The sequence below is a fragment of the Etheostoma spectabile genome, chromosome 1, assembly GCF_008692095.1.
Source record: "Etheostoma spectabile isolate EspeVRDwgs_2016 chromosome 1, UIUC_Espe_1.0, whole genome shotgun sequence".
Classification (NCBI taxonomy): Eukaryota; Metazoa; Chordata; class Actinopteri; order Perciformes; family Percidae; genus Etheostoma; species Etheostoma spectabile.
In genome coordinates, this window is record NC_045733.1 from 14,971,377 (window position 1) to 14,975,576 (window position 4,200).

At 38.5% G+C, this 4,200-nt stretch overlaps 1 protein-coding gene and 1 long non-coding RNA gene across 4 annotated transcripts in view; one reads left to right on the forward strand and one right to left on the reverse strand.

The window, feature by feature from the left end:
• The window catches only part of pcdh9 (protocadherin 9), a 212,952-nt gene that overhangs the window by 150,976 nt on the left and 57,776 nt on the right, over positions 1-4,200 (reverse strand). The gene's annotated exons all lie outside the window — the stretch shown is intronic.
• The window catches only part of LOC116674238 (uncharacterized), a 9,627-nt gene that overhangs the window by 5,062 nt on the left and 365 nt on the right, over positions 1-4,200 (forward strand). The gene's annotated exons all lie outside the window — the stretch shown is intronic.

The following is a 4,200-nucleotide window of genomic DNA, read 5'->3' on the forward strand; positions in this document are numbered from 1 at the left end:
ATCCATCCATCCATCCATCCACCCTTTATTTTGCAACTAAACGTACACAATGAAGGTTTTTGAAACTGTCTGAACAATTTACCGATGCTGCTTTTTTCCAAGTAAAGAGTCTGTTCTATAGAATAATAGCCTACAAAGATAGATTTGGAGATACTGACCCCAAACACGACATGAAATGGGTTTTAGCCTTTTTGGAAATCACTTGAATCACTTTATAAACAAAATCCATCTTCCTCCAATTGTTGTCTGCACTAAAGCAAGAGTGCGCACTGCAAAGCAAATGAGGAGAGCTTTCTGGCAAAGAGCTGTGGAGAGCGGGTGACAAGGAGCATGACTTTCAATTTTCAACTACATAAGAAAGTGTTGCTGATGTAAATACAGGAAATAATGGATTAAGTGTAGTAATTTAGCATTGTGCACGATTGTCAGCTAGAAAGCACATGGCGGATGATGCAAAAGTTGTTTGGTAAAATAGAATGGTTTGGTTCCTGCATCTGCATCGGCTTTCTTCATGAATCCACTGTGTCGAAAGGCTGTCCTCACTGGATTTTGAAAAGCTAAAGAAAACATTTCTAAACTTAGTCAATATCTCAAAGGAAGCACTTTTTATAAGAGGTAGAATTTTTGCTATCGCTTATTAACTCTATAAAGACTATCAGTCACACTGCCAAATAATTAAGATGTACAGCTGCAGTAAAATCAAAGCTTTTTTTAAGATGCATGAGCTACTGACACTTCCCTGTTGCAAATAGGCTACATATTCCTAAAGGAATTGGCAGAGACAGAGGGTAAAAAGCATGCAACTGTTGTGCGGTAAAGGTCACTGATAATTAGGACACTAATTAATATGTGACCCTGCTGTCTGGCTGACCGCCTGTCTACCTGCACCATGTTAATCATTTTAATGTATACAAAGTATTCTCGCTTTCTCTCTCTTTTTGTCATTAACATGCACACACCCACAGTGGGGGAAAAGGAACGACAGAAGGAGCAATACAGGACAGTAGATATTCAATGCAATGGACGTTTTTCATACATTCATCTTACATGTAAAGCCATGCTATATAGAGATTCCTTTTCACACATATGCACTTCTGTGTTCGCCTAACTCTATCCATGTCATATTCAGAGAAGCGTATCCCTCTCCAAGAACCTGGCCCACTCCCTAATGTCCTCCTTGTCAGAGACAAAGGGGTTTTAAGACTGGAGGATTTGGCAGGCTCTACCACTTCCAGGCAATATTTCAACCCATCCATCTAGCTAGGATAATAGAGTGTCCTTGCCTTTCAACGCCTGGAGGAGTGACCAGTTATCACAAGCCACAAGCTCCGTTGTTAATAAAACAGAGGATGGGAGGATTGAGTTGAGGAGAAGGATAAAAAGAAAGAAGGATGGAGGAAAGGGTAGAGGAGAAATGGGTGCATGTTATTTTGACAGACACCTCGCAAAGGTGAAGTTGATTACAGTCTTTGGTCAGCTACAGAGCTGGCAAGAGTTTTTTTTTTATATCTTAGCGTTGGTTTGTGTGAAGATAAATTTAGCCCCATCACATCTCTCTTTAGACCATGGAGAGGGGAGGAGAAGTGAGGAGAGGGGAGATGAGAAGAATTGGAGTGGAGAGGTGGGGCACGCAGCGTTGGGCTGATCTAGCTAATGGCCAGACTGACCTTCAGAGAAAGTCGAACAGTAAGAAGAGTAAGTAGTGTGTCATACAAAGCCACTGCAGCTTAATCCAGGTCGTTGCAATTACTCCTGACTTCACTACTGCCTTATGATTTTAGGCAGGTTGCTAAGTTTCCACTCTGTGAAGAAAAGATAAACTTAGTGTAATTGTAGTTGTTGATACCATCAATTTAAAATATATACTGTATATGAATGTTATATAATGCTTAGACTGAACGTTTTTGTAAGCTTTCATGTTATCTACCACATTATCTGCTATCTTATTGGCCCCTAGTGAAATATTATTTCACAGTAACCACCACCATACATACATACATTTGTCACAAGTGAAAGTGTGTATGAATCCGCCCTCATGGATTTCATTGATTGCTCTGTGTGTGTCGGACACCTGGAATAATCCATGTAATATAAGAAGCAGTGTAGATGATCAGGGTTAGGATAAGAGGAGTACTGGAAGCAATGAAAAGGAAAGTGCGTGTGTGTTTTTTGTGTTTGCTCTGCAGTTCTGGAAAAAAGGAAACGACAACTAAAAATACTACCTACTGGTGAGCCAGCTTATATTATTTAGTAATTGCTGAATGTAAACACATCTTGCTCTCCCAAGGCAAAACCTCTTGGCATGATTTCAATTCCTTTAGCTAGCTTGATTCTTACCATAACAATAAATTATTGTAGCATTTCTCATCATGAATAGAGCACCGGCGCTCAAAAATAAGAAAGGCTGACTAAGTGTAGTAATGTATAGAGTCATTTTCATTGCGAGTTTTAGAATCGAGCAGAACCGGATTTATATAAAGTAAAATCACCCCCAGCCTTTCCTCTTCTCTCTGGTTTTATCACATTTTTCCACTCTGCAGTCCATGGAGCATTTCTCTGCTGTAGCTGATTGAGACATAGTCTCAGGAAAACACACAGACAATGACAACTGCACCTCTCTTAGGATCACTTGAATCTCACCTTAAAGTTTTCCTGTCAACAGAGCCTGTAAAACATGCAACACTTTCCAAAATCTGAACAAAAAAAGCTTTGTTGCAGAAAATAACATTCCTGTACAAAGACCTCTGTGGTCTAGAATGGTGATTTCTTTTACTGGATTTGCTGAAGGGTATTCAAAGTGGCAACATAGGCTTGTTGCATACTGTGCTGCAGGGTTGTATTTGGGGTAAGGGTTCAGGAAGAGATTTCTTGTTAATACAAAATGCAGAGAATCCACAGTTCTGAATGCAGAAATAGCATGTGATCCTCTGTATCATCTTTTTATTTTTCTGTAGCCATTTTGTTTTCTAAATAGTAGCCCCTGGTGTGAAAAGGTGACCTCTGAAAAGTAAGTAAATGCTAACCAAGTAGCAAGGAAACATGTCAAGCTGGGCTCTATGACTGATACAGGCACCCCATGGCGGTAGCAAGATGCATTATGCATTTGGTGCCACAATTAGATGTGTGATGTAGCAAATTTGGCCTTTTAGCATTTTTTTTTAGCAACTTTGACCTCTAATTTAAAGTTAAACAGTAGAAAACAGTTCAATAATATTAAGCTTTTCTTATTTCAAACTGACACCATCATAAAAGTATCACATAGAGTTACATTTTTGTTACATGGCAATGTCCACATTGGGCCAAACTTTTAAAACACAGAATCATAGTTAGAGTCTTCAGGTTGCACATTTCTGTCAAAAATAGAACACCAATGGAAAAGTTATGACATTAATATAAATCTGAAAAATCATCCGAGAAGAAAAATATACAGAGTTGTATTGTAGAGTTGTTTTACAAATTGTATCTTTGGATGTAGCATTACTGGCTATTGTATTTCCAAACCCCCTAACATATCCTGTGTCGTCTCAGCTCATACCCAAATATGATTTAGCAGTCCATTACAGTCTCTTACAAAAGTCCAAATACTGTCAACATTAACACAGCAGCTGTTAGTGTCTGTAGCATTTCAGGTAATTGATTTATTAATGATTTTCCGGCTGGGTCAATAAGTACATTTTATAAAGTAATGCATTTACTCTATGCCTGTACTACATAACTGTATTTGTTATTGGCTCATCTTCAGCCTCCACAGTGACACCTGCAAGAATTGTTTTAGACAACATGGCTAATGTCACCTTGGTATGGTAGAAGCTTGCTAAAACTGGAACGTTACTGAATACTGGAAGTGATTGTGAAATAATGTGTCACTTTAGGTCACAATTTTCCAAAACCTATCCATAATAAATAATAAGAAAGGTAAAACGACATATGTGTCGGTTCATCTCCTACAGAGCAATGATAAACTAAATTTACACAAAAGTGTCTGTTGGTGGTGGGCATACCTTCCTTCCCCTTCTTTTTTACCACCCACAATTTTTCAGCGACATTATCTAACATTCAATTCAAATTGCCATTGAAAGGTTTGTAATTAAAACTGATCAAATTTACAAGCGCCGTGTACTACATACTATACATCTTAGAAAGTTGATCTCTCTGCTGTTAGCTCAGATTGTAACTCTGTCTCTGTTGACTCCACTAATC